Source organism: Balaenoptera musculus, chromosome 6 (genome assembly GCF_009873245.2).
Source record: "Balaenoptera musculus isolate JJ_BM4_2016_0621 chromosome 6, mBalMus1.pri.v3, whole genome shotgun sequence".
In the NCBI taxonomy this organism is placed as follows: Eukaryota; Metazoa; Chordata; class Mammalia; order Artiodactyla; family Balaenopteridae; genus Balaenoptera; species Balaenoptera musculus.
Genome location: NC_045790.1, coordinates 5,873,444 through 5,894,252, shown reverse-complemented (window position 1 = coordinate 5,894,252; position 20,809 = coordinate 5,873,444). Strand labels below are relative to the sequence as shown.

The 20,809-nt window shown below is 42.4% G+C and overlaps 1 protein-coding gene across 2 annotated transcripts in view; it reads right to left on the bottom strand.

Moving 5' to 3' along the window:
* The window catches only part of SAP30 (Sin3A associated protein 30), a 100,850-nt gene that overhangs the window by 44,596 nt on the left and 35,445 nt on the right, over window positions 1-20,809 (bottom strand). The window contains exons 5-6 of one of the 2 annotated variants that reach the window (XR_005020247.1): window positions 17,493-17,596; window positions 10,469-10,555 (exon numbers count right to left, since the gene is read on the bottom strand). The gene's annotated coding sequence lies outside the window, so the exon portion shown is untranslated. Of the gene's footprint in view, window positions 1-10,468; window positions 10,556-11,341; window positions 11,497-17,492; window positions 17,597-20,809 lie in introns of those variants that run through there. The other variant, XM_036854868.1, reaches the window with a different exon arrangement.

The window sequence follows — 20,809 nt, the reverse complement described above, 5'->3', positions numbered from 1 at the left end:
TGGCATAAGGACAGACATAACAATAATGGAATAGAAAATCCAGAAATAGACCATTGCATATATAGTCAGCTGATTTTTGACAAGGATGCCAAGACGATTCAATGGGGAAAGAAGTCTTTTCAACACGTGGTGCTGGGAAAACTGGATATCCACATGCAAAAGAATGAAGTTGGGTCCTTAACTAACACCATATATAAAAATTAACTCTACATGGATAAAAGACCTAAATGTAAGGCCTAAGGGAGAAAAAAAAAAACTCTTTCAAGAAAACTTGAGTCAAAGCTTCACAACATTGGATCTGGCAATGATTTCTTGGATGTGACACCATATGGGACTTCATGAAAATTTTAAAATTCTGTGCATCAAAGACACTATCAACAGAGTAAAAAGGCAACCCACAGAATGGGAGAAAATATTTGTAAATCATATATCTGATTAATATCAGAATTAATATCCAGAACATATAGAACATATAGGGAACTCTTAAAACTCAACAACACAAAAAACAAACAACCCAATCAAAAATGGGCAAAGGACTTGATATACAAATTTCAAAGATATCCAAATAGCCAATAAGCACATGAAAAGATGCTCAACATCACTAATTATTAGAGAAATTCAAATCAAAACTACAATGAGATACCACCTCACACCCATTAAGATGGCTACTATCAAAGAAACAAAACAGTAAGTGTTGGCGAGGATGCAGAGAAATTGGAACCCTTGTGCACTGTTAGTGGGAATACGAAATGGTACAGCTGCTGTGGAAAACAGTATGGAGGCACCTCAAAAAATTAAGAATAGAATTACCATATGATCCAGCGATTCTACTTCTGGGGTATATATCTCAAAGGAAGCAGGGTCTCAGAGAGATATTTGTACACCTATGCGCACAGCAGCATTACTGACAATAAATAAAATGTGGAAACAAGACAAGGGTCCATTGACAGATGAATGGAGAAGCAAAATGTGATACATACATACATGAAATATTACTCAGCCTTAAAAGTGAAGGAAATTCTACAATATGCTACAATGTGCATGAAACTTGAGGACAATATGCTAAAATAAGGCAATCACAAAAAGACAAATGCTGTGATTCCACTTATATGAGGTACTAAAAATAGTCAAATTCGTAGAGACAGTAAGTACAATGGTGGTTCCCAGCGGCTAGGGGAAGAGGGATGAGGGAGTTATTGTTCAGTAGGAACAGAGTTCAGTTTTTTTTTTTAAAGACTCTTTTCTTTTTTTTTTTTTAATTTTATTTATTTTTGGCTGCATTTTGGGTCTTTGTTGCTGCACGTGGGCTTTCTCTAGTTGTGGGGAGCGGGGGCTACTCTTCCTTTTGGTGCGCAGGCTTCTCATTGGGGTGGCTTCTCTTGGTGCAGAGTAGGGCTCTAGGCGTGCATGCTTCAGTAGTTGTGGCTCATGGGCTCTAGAGCGCAGGCTCAGTAGTTGTGGCGCACGGGCTTAGTTGCTCCATGGCATGTGGGATCTTCCCGAACCAGGGATCGAACCCATGCCCCCTGCATTGGCAGGTGGATTCTTAACCACTGCACCACAAGGAAAGTCCCAGAGCTTCAGTTTTATGAAAAAAGTTATGGAGATGTGATGGTTATACAATATTATGAATGTATTTACACCACTGAACTGTGCTCTTAAAAATGGGTAAGTGGTAAATTATATATTATGTGTATTTTGCCAGATACACACACAATTGAAAAAAACAATTCAGAGTAGCAAAACTAAAAAAAAAGAAAAAAACCCTTAGGCATTTATCGAGCCTCTTGTATGTCAATATGGCAACACAGCACAGCAGGAGCAGTGGCTTTGGGGTCAGACAGGCCTGGTCTTAAATCCAGAAATCCAGCTCTACTGTATTATCACCTCACTTCTCCTGTATAAAACTGAGCAGAAGAGAGCATGTTTGTCTTCAGCTTCGAAGGTTTTCTACTACCTGGAGCAAGTTACTTACTCTCTCTGGTCTCAATCCCACCTATAACATAGGGAAAATAATACCAATCTCATAGATTAGCCATGAGAAATAAAGACAGTATGCCTACAGAGTAAACTAATCAGTAAATGTCAGTTCTCTTTCCCTTTAAAGAAAAGGCTATTAGGATGCCCTTAGGTGACTCTGTCAGACAAGTTCAACATCAGCACAGAGACAGATACAAGGCCTTGGTTATCTGTGGGCACTTCTTGCAAGAACTGCTGAGCTCTCATGATGCGAGACACTCAAAAATCAAATCTATTAAGCTGGCCTGCAGCTTGAGACTGAGGGTATTCACTGGTTCACAGTAAATAAAGAGGAAGAAGGAGTTACACAATGCATCTCTGTTCTAATTACTCAATCTCTACCCAACTGAAAACTTGCTTCATGAGAGATTAGCCACAGCCCCTGGAAGCAATAAACATCCTGCGTTGCAAACTCCATTTTGCCATCTCACAGAACCTTCATAAATCTCGGTTGCAGTAAATGCATCTCTTATCTATGAAGCGACTATTTTAAGAACATTTTTACAACAGTCATCATTATTAGTCCTTCGGCCAACTCTCCCAATTAGGGGAAGAAGAAATTAATATGCAATACTGATATTTCTATTTTGCATTTAAAGGGAAGATAGCTTGCTGTTTTCAAGGGATACAGGGCAATTCCTGGGATGTAAGGCTAATAGGTAATTTCCAGAGTTGGGTCATTCCTGCTTCCATCTCATTCTGGAAGTGAGCAAAAACTAGTGGTCACCAAAGTGGACAAATGCCCTCCAGCAAACAACCAGTGTGGAGTGTCCACCAAGGGGTGCACGGTGCCACCAACTTACTCCGTAGGAAGGTGAAGACTAAGCAAAAGTCCTTGAAGCGATGGTGCCTTTGTGAGAGTCGGGATGAGGATGCCAGGGCAGGTCACAGAAGGACAGTCTCTCTGATGGGGGAAGGGCCAAGCTCACAGCTACTGAGGGCACAGCTGACAGACAGAAGTGCCATTCTAGTTCTGCTCCTGTGGATGAGAACATGCACTCCTTTCAAGTTACTTGATCAAGGGGTACAGGGGGACCCTCAGTACATCCTCATGTGGCCTCACCATGGCCCAGCTCTCCAAGTGAAGAGGGCAGAAGGACCACAGGAAGCTGAAAGTTTGCAACTGGGTAAAACTACATGGTCACAGTGTGATCACAGGTAATGCAACTTGTTTCCTAAGGTTCAAGGCTACAAGACACGAGAAGTCACTGCAGAGAAGATAATTTAGAATTACCCTCTGCTAATTTTAAAGAAGCAGGTAGGGAGGTGACTATGGGGGTCGGTTTATGCTGAATTTAAAGAGAGGCACAGACCCTGGGCTGTGTGGGTGGAGCCTCACAAGACTGCATATGGAGCAATGGCCAGAGATTCCAGGTTCTGGCACTCAGCTGTGCAGGTCCAAAGAGCAGATTTTGTCTGTACTGGCGGGCATGTAGGTTGCAGGACTAACCTGTGCTAACCACACTTTCAAAAGATTGACATAGCAAACAAAACACAAATTCACTTATTTGTAACAAGTATATAATAAGCCTTTCCAGTGACCTCCAAACTTGTTTCCTCAATCCCGGACGTTATCAAGGTAACTGGGAGACCAAATTCATAATCAGAATGTTACTTGTTGAATGCAGACTCAGAACAAAAGAGCGGAAACACTTAAGGGGTGTTTCATCAGGTATTGGAAAAGCCTTCTGAGCGGGATGTACTTTCCAGGTGATCTGAACACGAGTAACCACCAGGAAAAGTATTAGATAATCAGCAACAAATTCTGAGGCCACATCGCCCCTTTTCTAAACAAACGCGGACTACCTGTCTACCTCATTAACCCCAGACAGGGAGGGTTTCTTCAGGTGGAGCACAATACAATTCTCACTGCTCTGTGTATGGCCAGTCATTTTTCTGAGCCTGTACCTGTCCCTGATCTTCTCAGCGTGTCATTACGGGCTCTCAGAGAGGGTTACGATGGGTCTCTTCACTTATGTCCTGGTTCTTATTACCTCCCCGATGGAGTGATATTCCAGTTCTGGGGGCACTTTCATGTGTGTGTGACAAGTTCCCTCAGCCTGCCTGGACGCAGGAGGATACCTCCCACTGCCTGTTCAGCACCAATTATTCTGTTCATCTGTGGAATGTGCTTGTAACATGTTGTATTTATTTTGCCTGCACACATTCCTGCCTTCCTAGAGGAAGAGGTGAATAAATCACCCTGGCTTGCCCGCCAAGAAGGTAATTTTTTTCACCTTAGGTGGGCCGTCTGTTTCTCCGGACATAGCTCTGCTTTAACTTGAATTGAATACATCTTGTCCCAGGCGTTTTGCCAGCTGTACCAAAAAAAAAAAAAAAAAAGCTGTAGGCTCCAGGAAATGAAGCAACTAAAAGTGGTTTCCTTGTGAGGTCAAGTCTTTTTTTCTTTTTGAAATGCAACTCATGGAATTAACCTAAAGGAAACTGTGCATCACCGTCCATAGGGGCGGTTTGCAGAGCGGCAGGAGGCCCAGATAACAACCAACCATGAGCTTCCCAAGAATCAGTCCGATTGTGGCACATCGGTACATCCAGCGCTGGGCCTACAAATGGAGGGGAAAACTGAGTACGTGCTTTGGACCCAAACAGAGGGCCCCCAAGCTAAGGGTTCTTCTCCACCCTGGATGAACATCCAGGTCACCTGCGGAGTTTTCAGTATTCATGCCTTGGTCCCACTCAAATGGCTGCTTCTGATGCCCACGTGTGTTGAGCAAAATGTCCTTAACCCATTGGGGATTAAAGACCTCTTCTTAAGCTACCAAGCTATTGGGGGAAGAAATAACCCAGAGCAGAAAGAGTGTCAAAATATTCAGGCTGCACAGCAAAATTAATAATCAAGAAAATGAAATGACAACCCACAGAATGGGAAAAAACATTTGCAAATCATATATCTGATAGGGGGTTAATATGTAAAATATATAAAGAACTCATACAACTCAATAGCAAAAAACCCCCAAATAATTCAATTTAAAAATGGGCAAATTCTAGTTACAGTTCCTTAAAAATGGAACTGCCATACGATCCAGCAATGCCACTTCTGGGCATGTACCCGAAGGGAACGAAAACACTGTGCTGAAGAAACAGCTGTACCCCTATGTTCACGGCATCATTATTTACAACAGCCAAAAAGTGGAGACAACTGAGGTGACCATCGAAAGATGAAGGAACAAAGAAGTTTTGGTATATACGTACAATGGAATAATCAGCCATAAGAAAGAAGAAAATCCTGCCATTTGCAAGATGTGGATAGAACTCGAAGGCATTGTGCTAAGTGAAACAAGTCAGACAGGGAAGGACAAGTACTGTATGATCTCACTTACGTGTGGAATCTTGAAAAGAAAAATGGCATAGAAAAAGAGATCAGATTTGTGGTTACAAAAGTACCAAAGGCAGCGGGAGCGGGGGGGTGGAATAAGATTGGTCAAAGGTGCAAACTTCCAGTTATAAGATAAATAAGCCCTGGGGATGTGACGTACGTCAGGGTGACGGCAGTTAACACTGCCGTGTGGTATATCTGAAAGTGAAGAGCGTAGATCCTAAGAGTGCTCATCCCAAGAAGAAAAACTTCTTTTCTTTACCTATATGAGAGGTAATGTTTACTAAACTTATTGTGGTAAGCTTTTCACAATATATGTATGTCAAACCATTACGCTGAACACCTTAACTTTATACAGTGCTGTACGTCAATTATTTCTCATTAAAACTGGGGGAAAATGCACAGGCTTAACCCAGAAGATGGTGAGCTGTGTGGGCAACAGTCAGCGGCCGGGGGTAGATGCTGGGGTTACTGTCTGGTGTGGTTACAGACACTCAGGGTGTAGCGAGGAGCAAGTCACGAAGAGAAGAAGGCAGCTTAGCCTGGCAAGTGTGGGCCCATCAGGCCAGTGCAGGGGACCTTCTCCTGCTTCAGCTCAGAGACAGAGCATCCGAAGGGCAACAGGAATCAACACATCAACATGGGAGCCACTGTCCGGAGGCGAGAGACAGAGGAGGAAATGGTAGGTACCGTGAGATAGAAGGGGAGGGTGCGCGGCCCAGCCCTAACCCACGCACAAGACTTCGGGACTCTCTGAACCCCTCAGAAGGGACGGGGCCAGGGGTGATATTCAGCCTGCACGCACTGGCATGGTGTTCCTGCAGGTTATCACACAGAACTACAGTCCCGAAGGCTGGTAAACGGCTGAGGTTAGATCACACATCACCGAATGACATCATCCAGTGGCCACTGAGCAGGTGGCAATGGGACTTGGGACGGGTGCACCTGGACGCTGGTGCATGAGCCGAGCAGGCCAAGGCGGTAGCCGAGCGGACGCAGTCCCTGCCTGCCCTCAGGAGGGGCCCAGGTGGGCAGAGGTGGAGGGACAGGCTGGCTGGGGCAGTGCCGTAGGTGAGGGTGGAAGCAAAGGCCCTCCAGGTACGGGCTCCGCGAGATGCGCCAGCACCCAGAACACAAGGGACAGCCCGCCTGGTCACTCTCCCACTGCAGCCAGTGCCTGGCCCCAGGTCTAATGACCATCAGGTTCACGGGGAAGGCATCGGAAGAGCTCGTTTCCTCTGCAGAGTCACAGCTTAGAGACGGGTAGCGTCCAGCTTCATGAGAGCTTAGCAAACATAAGACCACCAAGTAATTTCTGAACATCACTAATGACTGAGAAATAGTTAGAATGATTGGATGACCATTCTAATCTATACCACAGAGTCAGCACCTTCAGGATGAGTTTAGTTTAGTTGAGAGAATAAAAAGGGAATTTTTTTTTTTAAGATTTTTTGATGTGGACCATTTTTAAAGTCTTTATTGAACTTGTAACAATATTGCTTCTGTTTTATGTTTTGGTTTTGGGCCCCGAGGCATGTGGGATCTTAGCTCCCCAACCAAGGATCGAACCCACACCCCCCTGCATTGAAAGGTGAAGTCTTAACCACTGGACCGCCAGGGAAGTCCCAAAAAGGGAATATTTTAGGTTTTTACTTATATAATGATTGATTTATATACATTTGTTTATAAAATTTCCGTTGCCATACAGCTTGTTAAACACACTGCCCATCATCCTTAGACTGGGCAACGCAGGGTTGGGGGGACAGTGATTCAGCTGGTGGAGCTTGAAATGGCTTCATTGCACCCCTGCCCCCGCCATGCCAGGTTGGTCTGACTTGGGCAGATATGGGTTTTAGCTGACTGACAAATCAAGTGTTATTTTCCATGTGTTGCCGAGGACTGGGCCCAACACACCCAGTCAGGATTTCCCAGTCACTGCTGCTCTCACACTTCCTGCACCTTCACAAGGACCTGACCTGCAGTGCAAGGCACGAACTATGCAAAGGAAACACCGTGTTAGGCTTCTAGTAACTTCGCCAGGACAGAGGAGGCCAGAAGTTCAATGTTTAACACATAGTTATTGAACATTTAAACTGGGCCAGGCAGAGTCTAGGCACTGAGGATACACAGTAAAATGGACGAAAATCCCTACACCCGGTGCCAACGAGTGACTGCAGGGGTTTATTATTCAAAGGCCAAGGGTGGATGGACAGAGCCAAGAAAAAGGCTGTGATCTCAGCTCAGCACCCTCTCCTCTGCCCTCCTTGGGTTGGAGTTATTAGGACATTGTGATTAGTGCCACAGACCTGTGGGGCTAGTCTACCCTGAGACAGTCAAGCAATCGTAAGGGCAGGTACCAGGAAAGAACCCCTGCCCCAAATTGACTGCTCCTTTGTCATGATTTAGTATCTAAAATTCTGCCATTCGATAAGCATTTTCCAACCAGTGTTCCTTGGAATCTAGTCCTTCAGGATTCTTAGTTTAAAAGAAATTTTTTTCAGTAGTTAAACAAGTTTGGCAAACACCTGAGCTCTTGGTGAGTCCCAGTGAATGGCGTATTAATCTGTATGACCTCCATTGGTTTTGGATTCAAAACTTGGGCGTCTCTCTTTATTTTTCTAAGTATTTGCTTACGCCTCCATCCCTCTACATTGTAGGTAATTCAGTATCTCTCTCTTAAGGACTCTTCAATCCACAAATTGTCCAGGAATCTGGGAACTTAGTCTAAAGGGAGTAGTCTTGTTTCAAAGTTCCAGGGGGAAGGAACTGATCAGTCTATTAAAAGTCCTGATTTTACAAAACACCATGGTATTGGCACAAAAACAGACATATGGATCAATGGAACAGAGTAGAGAGCCCAGAAATAAACCTACACACCTATGGTCAGTTAATCTTAACAAAGGAGGCAAGGATATACACAGGATAAAAGACAGTCTTTTCAGCAAGTGGCATTGGGAAAGGTGGACAACCTCATGTAAATCAATGAAGTTAGAATGCTCCCCCAAACCATGCATAAAAATAAACTGAAAATGGCTTAAAGACTTAAATATAAGACAGGATACCATAAAACTCCTAGAAAAGAACATAGGCAAAACATTCTCTGACATAAATCATACCAATGTTTTCTAAGCTCAGTCTCCTAAGACAACAGAAATAAGCAAAAATAAACAAATGGGACCTAATCAAACTTATAAGCTTTTTCACAGTAAAGGAAACCATAAACAAAATGAAAAGACAACCTACGGACTGGGAGAAAATATTTGCAAACAATGCAACCGACAAAGGATTAATTTCCAAAATATACAAACAGCTCATATAACTTAACAATAAAAAAACAAACAACCCAATCAAAAAATGGGCAGAAGACCTAAATAGATTTTTCTCCAAAGAAGACATACAGATGGCCAATAGGCACATGAAAAGATGCTCAATATCTCTAATTATCAGACAAATGCAAATAAAAACTACAATGAGGTATCATCTCACACCAGTCAGAATGGCTATCATAAAAAGTCTACAAATAATAAATGCTGGAGAGGGCGCAGTGAAAAGGGAACCCTCCTACACTGTTGGTGGAAATGTAAATTGGTGCAGCCACTATGGAGAACAGTATGGAGGTTCCTTAAAATACTAAAAATAGAGTTACCATATGTTCCAGCAATCCCACTCCCGGGCATATATCCAAACAAAACTATAATTCAAAAAGATATATGCATCCCAATGTTCACTGCAGCACTATTTACAATAGCCAAGACATGGAAACAACCGAAATGTCCATTGACAGATGAATGGATAAAGAAGATGTGGTACATATACACAATGGAATGTTACTCAGCCATAAAAAAAGAATGAAATAATGCCATTTGCAGCAACATGGATGGACCTGGAGATTATCATACTAAGTGAAGTAAGTCAGACAGAGAAAGACAAATATCATATGATATCACTTATATGTGGAATCTAAAATATGATACAAGTGAACTTATTTACAAAACAGAAACAGACTCACAAACATAGAAAACAAACTTATGGTCACCAAAGTGTGGGGAGGGATCAATTAGCAGTTTGGGATTAGCAGATGCAAACTAGTACATATAGGATGGATAAACAACAAGGTCCTACTGTAGAGCACAGGGAACTATATTCAATATCCTGTGATAAACCATAATGGAAAAGAATATGAAAAAGAATGCATATATGAATCACTTTGCTGCACAGCAGAAATTAACACAACATTGTAAATCAACTATACTTCAATAAAATACATTAAAAAAAAAAGAAAACAAACATGGTTACCAAGGGGGGTATAAATTAGGGGTTTGGGACTAGCATATACAAACTACTATATATAAAATAGATAAACAACAAGGTCCTACTGTATAGCACAGGGAACTATATTCAATATCTTGTAATAAACCATAATGGAAAAGGATACAAAAAAGAATATATATATATATAATATAAAAGAATATATATATATATATATATATGTGAATCACTTTGCTGTAGACCGGAAACTAACACAGCATTGTAAATCAACTGTACTTCAATTAAAGAAAAAAGTTCTGATTTTAATCACTTCTACATAGTGTCCCTGTTCAAAACTGATTCTGACAGGCTCCGGTGAGTCCCTGTCCTGCCGTGAGGATGTCCTTTCTGCTTCAGAACCCTGTGCAGGCAGCAGGGTGGCCCTGAGGACACAGACTCCTAAGGCTTATTGGATTTATACTCACACAGTCAGCCACTGTTCCACAAACATGACCACTTTGCCAAGGTGCCCGGGTGTAATTGGGTTTCTAAACACAGCTGCACACTGTATCTAGAACACGCTGTTCCCCTACAAACCTCTAGGCTCTGGTGTTGAGCCTAAGCTCCTGACTCAGACTCCCTCTTTTTTCCTGGGGAACGTTTAATGTTTTTTCGCTACCAGGGACCCTCCGTCAGGGCTATCTCAGCCCTTAGAAAGCTGAATCTCAGAAGGGAAGGGGACAGAGTGTCGATCCCTCTCCTCCTGGAGGATCCTTGGTAAGTTTAGTTTGGCACATCAGGGGGATATAGGGAAGAACAATCTCTGTAAATGTCCTTTCCCCAGAGACCTGTATATCAACTCACCTGTACTGGCATAATTGAGAGTATTCGGGGAAGAAGGCAAGAAGATCTAGGGGGTCAATGTCTTGTTCCGTCTTGCTGCTTCTCCAGCTAAAAAACAAAATAAAAGAAACAAACATATTTTTTTTGTGAAAGAGAGGTAGAAGATTTTTCCCTGTTATAATTTTGTATATTAAAGGGGCATAGTCTATCTATAAAAGCCCCCGTCAAATGAATCATAAGGTATGTTCTGCTTCGGAGAGAATCAAACTCCCAAGAATCCTCTCGTGAATTTCTTCCACTGAATTAAAGCCCTAACCACCCCATCCCCCAAGCTTCTTGGGAAGCCAGTCCGCATCTCTGAGTGAGTCAGGCTCCTAGTGGAGAAATCTCTGAAACTTTTAGGTCAGAGAAGAAAATCCCAGCATTTGCCAACATAGTTCAGACTCATTAATTTTCTGACACTAAAAAGGCTCTAATTTCTATGGAGAAGAGAAACACACTGAACAAGTATGATAGTCTTAAACCCCTCATTCTCACTGATACTTGGCCTTCCCCATTTTCTGAAATATTTTACATCGAGTAACTTAAGACACAAAATAAAACATAGCATACACTGTTCTTTTTTAAATTAATTAATCTATTTTTGGCCGCGTTGGGTCTTTGTTGCTGCGCGCAGGCTTTTCTCTAGTTGCGGCGAGCGGGGGTTACTCTTCATTGCGGTGTGCGGGCTTCTCATTGCGGTGGCTTCTCTTGTTGTGGAGCACGGGCTCTAGGCACATGGGCTTCAGTAGTTGTGGCACGTGGGCTCAGTAGTTGTGGCTCGCGGGCTCTAGAGCGCAGGCTCAGTAGTTGTGGCGCATGGGCTTAGTTGCTCCGCGGCATGTGGGATCTTCCCGGACCAGAGATCGAACCCATGTCCCCTGCATTGGCAGGCGGATTCTTAACCACTGAGCCACCAGGGAACCCAGCATACACTGCTGAAGCTTTCTTGATGCAGGATATTTTACACTTCAGCCTTGCTTGTCCAATTGGCACAAGTCACTCGGATTCTGTGGGAAAACGCAGTGAAAGTTCTGTAAGGTGGTAACAATGTGGGGACAATTTTTGCTACTTCATCCTCAAAGGAGCCCTGTTTGGAATATTAGTGATAAAAGCAAAGACTAACTTGCCAAGGACAGAAGACAGTGTTATAGAAAGGCTTTCTTTTGGTAGAACTGTTACCATGTTTTAGGCTAATTTTAATGGACATATTTGCCTCCCACTCTAATGCATGCCCACATCCTATGAAACAGTAAGTGATGTTTTAATAGGATTATAATATATGTAAAAACATATCATGTATTTAGAGATGAAATATCCAGGGAAAATATTTCCATAGCTTACTATTTCTTGCCATTTCCTGTGTCCTATCTGATATGTATATACACAAAGGGAGCTGGTTTTAGTTATCAAATACTGTGTTGTATTTATTACTTCAACTTGCAAATGTTTCTATTTGGATTTCCAAACATGCAATTTTTAACATGTTTTATTAGTGACAGAGCAATAAAGGAACAACTTTGCAGCTAATTTAACACCTATAAATTTCCCTGCAGTGTAAAAGAAATGGCCTCGGCAGATCACGTCTGCTCATGTTTCAAAGGATATTAAATGTAAATACTTCTAAAATGCCCTGCAGCTAGAGTTCTCTTATTCCATAAAACACTTACAGGTTCATTGCTTATACTTTTATAAAAAATGGTACCTGATGCTGAACAGACTTATTATGTGAAAATTATTTTTTTAAATAGCTATATTTGAGAAGTCATATAAAAGCTAGATGATTACAAATAACAATTACAATCAACCTGAAAAATGTTAAAAAGACATTGATCAAAAAATTTGAAAACGTATGTCAACATAAAACCTGCACACAAACCTTTATAGCACCTTTATTTATAATTGTAAAAACTGTACGCAACAAAGATGTCCTTCAACAGGTGAAAGGATGAACAAACTGTGGTATATCAATATCATGGAAAATTATTCAGTGATAAAAAGAAATAAACTATTGAACTCTAAAAACACGTGAATGACTCAAATACATATTGCTAAGTGAATGAAGCCAGTCTACACAGGCTACATGCTATATGTTTCCAATTATATTATAGTCTGAAAAAGGTAAAACTATAGAAATGGTAAAAAGATCAATAACTGCCAGAGTTCCAGGCAGGGGGAGGACAGATTAGGTGAAGTTCAGGAGATATTTTAGGGCAGTGAGACTATTCTGTATCATAATGTAATAGTGGATAGTTAACACTATGTATTTGTCAAAACCCATAGACCTTTACAGCACGAAGACTGATCCTTAATGCATGAACGTTAAAAAAGTATATTTAAGAGGTTGGGGTATTGCAGGATGGAATGCAGAATGTGATAGAACAATCTAACTGTATTACAAACGTACAAAACAACCTCACTGGAGCGTGGGGTAGAGGGAAAGGTGCTGACCTGAGCAACTTTGTAAATGGAGCCTATAAAACTGAGGGCAAAAGACACTGCACATCAGCACTGTGTCCTAGTTGGTAAAATTATTTATTGCAGGATACGGGTTAACAATTCTGACACTGCTGTACACAAATGCTGGAACAGAACAACTAAATGAGTGGCAGACGGTGGGGACAGGAGAGGGAGGTTACCCATCAGCAAGGGGAGAAGGTCAGAACAGTTCATGTAGAATCAGATTAGAGTTGGAGACATCAACATGAACTCATGTGTAGCTTGATATAAATACAATGGTGACAAAGAGAAATACCTACAGATGTGTGCACATAGGTTAGTATATGCACCTATATTTCCCAGCTCCATCAGCAGAGAGGGCCCAGAAGTTATGACACTCCAGTGGCAGTGAGTCCATCTAGTGCCTGGGTCTGCGTTTCCAATCCATTCTCCAATAAAAGGAACCAGCATTCCTTGAGGACATGGCTGATTCTAGGACTGGGGCAGGAAATATACAAGATGAGCTTGGAGCTTCTTGTAGTGCCAGAAAGTAAGAAAATGTTGGGGGAAAAAACCTAACACCTGATGACGGTTTATATCAAAAGGACACAGGAGAAAACTAAAAGGACTCCCAACGGCCAAGGCTGGAACAATTTGAGCAACAAAATAACATTTTTAAAGTACTATTGGAGGGAATTCCCTGACAGTCCAGTGGTTACGACTCCGCTCTTTCACTGCCGAGGGCATGGGTTCAATTCCTGGTCAGGGAACTAAGATCCCGCAAGCCACACAGCCAGCCAAAAACAAAACAAGAAGGTACTATTGGATTATAATCCAAAGTATAAAATAAAATATCCATGAGTTCATACTGATATGAATAAATGAGGAAGAACAGACACATCTCGTGTGCAGAAGAATTCCAAAACCTGTACGCAGGTACTCGGCCCTCAAGGAGGAGGAGCATAACGTGACTCCTTGGGTGTGGGCTGTGCAGACTGACTTCCTTCCAAAGGGTGTGGCATGCGGTGGGGAGAAGACAACCAACTTTGCAGTGGAGAAACCCGACGCACACTGCCGCAGCCAGGATCAAGGTCAACATCCACTGTGGTGAGTCTGTCCCCAGTAAGTGCCCGTGACACAATGTGATGAAGATGGAACTTCACCTCTGTGGCCTTCTTCCCCAAAACACACAACCCAAGTCTAACCGCAAGATAAATATTAGACAAATCTCAACCGAGGGACGTTCTACAAAACACCTAACCAGTACTCCTCAAAACTTGTCAAGGTCATCAAAAACAAGCAAAGTCTAAGGAATGGTCACAGCCCAGAGGACCCTAAGGAGACTTGACAGTAAATGTAATGTGGTGTCCAGAGCAAGGACATTAGAAAAAAACCAAGAAAAAAATGAATAAAGTATGGGCTTTAGTTAATAACAATTTATCAAGATCAATTCATTAATTGTAACAAATATATCACATGAATGTAAGACGTTAAATAATAGAGATATAGGTACAGGTATATCGAAGTTTCTGTATTGTTAGCAACTATAAATCTAAAACTATTCTGAAATTTTAAAGTTTATTTTTAAAAATATATTGAGAATCATATGCTCACAGAAAGTGGGAAATGGAAGGTACCATAAAGACCGTCAGTTAAACCTTTTATTTCACAAGGGAGAAAACTGAGGATTTATAGTACGGTTTTGTAGCCTGCACTTTGAGAAAACAGTGGTGGCTCGCTGCTGAGCTGGTTCTCACTGACACTAAACATCAATCACAGTACACAGCAGACACTCAATAAATTATTACTGAATGCTGAGTAACTCCCAACAACCTACCGTCTACCCAAGTATCTTATCCTCTCACTCATTCATTTACTAACTCATTCATTCATTCAACAAATATTTACTGAGTGTCTGGCACTATCATTTTACTCCTAGAATTATAACCACTTAGAAACTCTATCCAAAGGATGGACATTTTGGCAATTTTCCATATCTGACTTTGTAGGAAACTGTTTATCTGATTCAAGTTTATAAGTGTCCAAGGAAGAATGGTCTCAAGCCAGGTTAATAGAACATAGACTAAGGGGGTACAAGAAGGAAGGCTCTGAGTCCCAGAGGGGATGTGTGGTTCGTTTATACTCAGGCTGTGGGCTGCAGCCTTTTTGAGTAATACTGTTATTTTAGACTCTCTCATCTCTCATTCCACTCCTTCTACTACTCACTGAGACAACGGGCTAACAGCCTAATGTCTTCTTTCCAGTTTCAGCTCCACTACTTACCAGCTGGGTGATCTTGGCCAAGCTGCCTAATCTTTTGGGGCCTCAGTTCCCCCATCTGAAAAATTACCTCATGAAAGAATGTTGCTTGGGTCAAATAAGCCCACATTTTTAAAATGTTTGGCACACTTGGCAATGACATTATTATTACTACTGTCAATACTGTTATTGTTATCATTACCGACCAACCAGAGGCTTGTACCTGGGAAGCTTCGACAGTCACTCGGGATCTACAAAGAACACACGTTGGCACACTTAATCAATCTTTCCATCTTTCTCGGTTTGATAAGTTGGTTGTTTCCAACAAATCACAAAATTATCGTTGTGATCTGGACTATGATTCCATTTACTGTCAGTCCAATGCCTCTTTTAGACTGCCAGGAAACCAAAGGCCTTATTTTCAAGTTCCCTCCCTTCTTGGCCTCTTTTCCTGCTAAAATTTATTTTCATGTTAACATTTATTCTAAATATTCCATGGGCTCCTAAAACTGGACAGTTTTCCTAGATTCAGTTCTCTCTGGAGGTCCATTTTTTCTGACTTTATTTCTATGATATTTAAAGATCAGGTTCATCACAAGATAAAGACTGTAGTGTCTACAAAATGTAATTAACTATTTACCAGTAGGTTTAGCTCCAAGCCTCAGGATTTACTGACTTCTTTAAATTTGCTAAAAGTCACCAAACAATTCAAAGAAATTTCTCCGTTCTGCTTTCTCCTCACTCTCCAGAAGAAGTCAGCTTGTTGGCCACTGACTGCATTTGGTATTTAAAAGGCCAAGTCTTGGGACTTCCCTGGCGGTCCAGTGGTTAAGAATCCACTTTCCAATGCAGAGGACGCAGGTTCGATCCCTGGTCGGGGAACTAAGATCCCACATGCCGGGGGGCAACTAAGCCCGCGTGCTGCAACTACTGAGCCTGTGCACCACAACTAGGGAACCCAAGTGCCACAACTACAGAGCCCACGTGCTCTGGAGCCCGTGTGCCACAACTAGAGAGAAGCCCACACGCCACAACAAAAGATCCCATGTGCCACAGCTAAGACCCAACATAGCCAATAAATAAATATTTTAAAAAATAAAAATAATAAAATAAAAGGCCAAGCCTTATACTAGAAGATCAATACATCTAAAATAAAAACATGGGTTTGGGGATAACTTTTATTGTTAGGGGGTGGAGGAGGTCAAGCTAACAAAAGTTTGTTTTTAGCATTCCATGTCTTAGCTAGGGATTATGCAGAGGTTAATATCAGTAGCAGATTCCTGTTGAAATGAGTTATCTGTTCTTTTAAAGTCTCTCAACAGCCACCAAAGAAAAGGAAGGTTAAACCTTTATCTATCCATTAGGCTATTGTTCATAGGTGTCAATGATGCCAATAGAATAATATTGTCTTGTTATGTCTAACTGCATTTAAGCAATGGGTGTTCCTTGAGCCATACTTTAAAACATAAAATACTTTAAACGTTGATTGCTATTGTATCAAACTATTTCACTATTAGATTACTACCATTATTGTGAAACAAATTGAATAAAAAGTTCGTATGTTCAAAACAAAAAACAACAAACAAGAAACAAAACAAAAAAATAAAGATCAGGTGCATCAGGGTGCTCACGACCTCTACATGCCAATGCTGTGAACAAGTCCCAGGCCCCCAGTGTGACTTACTGTCCATGCCCAGGTAAGGGAGGTCATGTGTTTGCTCTTCTGATGAAAAGTTTCTGAGCAAGAAGATCCCCGCCACGAGCCCCGTTACAGCCACGGCTGCCTGTCTGGCATCCTGCCAGTTCCCAAGTGCATCCTAATTCCAGTACAAGGGCCTCTGGGAAGCAGGTCCCTTCCTACAGCTGCAGCAGCATCAGCTTGACATCGTAGGTGACAGCCCCTTGGTGATTATAATTCTGTCTCAAGGGCTTCACTGGAGGCTCCTTGGTGGAGTAAGTTTTCCTAAGTGTCACTGCAATGGCAGAAAGCTAACTAAGTTTGGGTAATAAAGGTTATCTTCTTCAACCCAGATGCAAAAACCATTCTCAGCACAAATGTTTCAGGTTCAGAGGAAATCTTAAGGGAAACTTTAAATAGTTTTCATCAAAAAGAATATCCTTGTACTGAGTTCAAAAATAATTAAGTTAATAAAACAGGTTAACTGTTTCTTTTTAACGGATGGAAGATTTTAAAGACATTCTAAAAGGCGGTTTTGTCTGTAGCTCATTATTACTGCAACAAACATACTATGAATTAGTTTTCCATTAGCATCATTATTTTGAAACTCCTTTTGTTAAGGATACTCACATAAAACAGGTCCTCCTTCTCTCCTGGGAGGGGCCTGCGAAGGTTGAAACCAGCTGCTGCTTCTCTCCAAACCCTACCCTCAGCGACTCCAAAAGGATTTAAGCCTGAAGGAAACAGGAGAAACGGGTCAATTAGGAAACACAGAAGCAGCAGATTCTAAATCAGGGCACATGCATGAGCTCTCAGGTGGAAATCAGGGGAAGAGTTTATGTGTGTTCTCATTTTTTTCACAAGCTTAAGATGTCCAATGTGTACAATTATTTATACCTAAGACATCTCATGAGACTTCTTCTGATTGGAAGGATTTTGTTGTTGTTATCATTTGTTTGCTTGTTTTTTAGGAAATACTAATCAGCTCGCTTTTCAAATTTAATGCCCATACTTTTAACATAATTGCTTAAGTTCTATATCATGAATTGGCTCTGTCATTAATTTGGGGGCATTTTTCTATTTGTAATAAACGTGATTGGACATAAGAGTGATAACATATACCTATATAAATAAGACACACACATATATAGTAAGTATCATATAAAAACATAGCAGGAACTATTTCCTGGAAATCTGGACAGTATATTTGAACAGCCTTACCCACCTCACATGAGACATTTACTCTGGGAAGCTCCAGAGCTTGTCTCAAAGAGACACATGGTCTCCAGAGCAACATAAACCAGGGCTCAACAAGAAGTCTCAGTAACAGTCCATCAGGAAAAAACAAAATAAAACGAAATGCCTTAAGTTTCCATGTACAAGAAAACAAATACTGGTTTCAGATTTTTAAAAATTTGAGCCCCAAATTAAAAGTCTCAAGGGCGGGACTTCCCTGGTGGTCCAGTGGTTAAGACTCTGCGTTCCCAATGCAGGGGGCCTGGGCTCGATCCCTGGCCAGGGAACTAGTTCCACGCATGCCACAACTAAAGATCCCACATGCCGCAACTAAAGATCCCATATGCCGCAACTGAAAGATCCTGCATGCCGCAACTGAAAGATCCCGCACGCCGCAACTGAAAGATCCCGCACGCCGCAACAAAGATCCCGCACGCGGCAACTAAGACCTAGCGCAGCCAAATAAATAAATAAATATTGCAATATTAGGAAAAAAAAGTCTCAAGGGCAACCTCTCTAATTGCAGGCCTTGGTTTGCAACTCAACTGCTTCCCAAATGGGCAACTCTGTGCCATGGATATCAGGTTGAATAGTTACAGACATTTCTCGTTTAACAGTGTTCAATAATTCTCCCTAGACATGATGGGAGTCCAGCCAGTGATGAGTAAACGTTTGAGACATAACAAAGGACTAGAAAGCCCAGATGCAAATGTGCTTTTGAGGGGAAATCTTTCCTGAGTGACTAGGAACATGATCCGGAGGCAATGGACAGTTACACCCTGAAGCAGGCCTGCAAGAAACACAACGCCAGGCCTACCGTATGGATTTGGATATTGCTGACTATAAAAGGGAACCAACTGGGGCTTCCCTGGTGGCGCAGTGGCTGAGAATCTGCCTGCCAATGCAGGGGACACGGCTTCGAGCCCTGGTCTGGGAAGATCCCACGTGCCGCGGAGCAACTAGGCCCGTGAGCCACAACTACTGAGCCTGCGCGTCTGGAGCCTGTGCTCCGCAACAAGAGAGGCCACGATAGTGAGAGGCCCGCGCACCGCGATGAAGAGTGGCCCCCGCTTGCCGCAACTAGGGAAAGCCCTCGCACAGAAACGAAGACCCGACACAGCCATAAATAAATAAATAAATTAATTAATTAATTTAAAAAAAAAGAAGTTATAAAGTAGATAATATTTAAAAAAAAAAGGAACCAACTATTTTGAACAACTATGGATTAAATACAAGGAAACAGAATGAGCACTGTAATCAGGGAAACAAAGAAGCGTTAGATGCACAGGGAAATAAGAGGAAGAGGCACTGCACTTCTGGGCGAGGTCAGCGCTGGGTAATCGAGATGGACGCTCTTCAGGTGGACTGAGGCCTGAACAGTTTCCACTTTCTTCCTCATACTCACGTATTTCTACACATTGAAGTCGTACAAATAAATTAACCATCTCTGTGGCATAAGCTTTCTGTAGTAAGCATCACAGGGAACGTATTTATAAATACGCCAAGGGAATGTGCAGCCAACTGCACACACGTCTCGCATCTGTTTCTTGGATCCCATGCCACTTGCTCCAGCCTCCGTGAAGTGGAGCTTGGAGATTCGAGCTCTCTCAGGCCGCTGACCGAGTCTAGTTTTGCAGGTCTTCACTTGGCTGTGTGTTCCTCCGTCCCGGGGTGTGTACACATGGCTTCCCTAGAACAGCTGTCAGCAGGTCCTTCCACTCACCTCCCTTCCGGAAACGCCTTCCTTTGACTTCCACGCCAACCCCCCGAATTCTTCTACCACTCCCATTCTCTGCTCACCCCTGAATGCCAGTGGCCCCTGTGATTCTGACCTCAGCCCAGTTCCCTTCTCGCTCGGAGTCCATTCCTGGCACGTGGGGAAGCGCGTGGGCACTAGACCCAGAACCTGCAGGCTGCAGGCTGCGTGTGTGCGATCCTGCGCAGGTTCCCTGACATCTCTGACGTGTCCCCTCTTATAAAGTGGGGCCAGTACGCGACCGACTTCACGGGGTCATAAGGAAGAGCGAATGCGTTCAGACACGTGAAGTGCCCGGCACCCAGAGTACAGGCTCAGCTTCTTTAACTGGGACAGCCATGGCTTCAACTATCATTTAGTTGAGTAACTCGATCACTTACTTAGTTGATGGTTAGTTGACTAGCGGATAAACTCTGATTTTCTAGCTCATATTTCTTTTCCGAGCTCCAAGTCCATTTAGCCAACCGCCTACTAAACATCCCGTAACACCCAGGCCTCCTTCAATTAATTCCACGTTCACAGACTAACCATTCTCCTCTCCCCACTCCTGCTCCACCCAAAACTGCTCTCCTTTTTTATTCTTTTTCCGAGATGAGTAACGGCATCATCCATCCAAGGGTCCAAACCTTCGAAAGTTAATAGAATCTCCCCTTTTCTCAACTACCTGTACCCTAAACATAAAAATCCTACTGCAGAGACTTCCCTGACAGTCCAGTGCTTAAGACTCTGTGCTTCCAATACAGGGGGCACAGGTTCAATCCCTGGTCAGGGAACGAAGATCCCACGTGCTGTGCGGCGCAGACAAAAAAAAAAAAAAAAAAAGAAAAGAAAATCCAACTGGTCACCACATCTTTTCAGTTTTGCTTCCTGACCATCTTCTCTTCTGGGTTACCCTCCTCCCTGCCTCTAGACTCTTCCCTCCCACACCGTCCTCCTTTGACACTGCAGTCAGTGG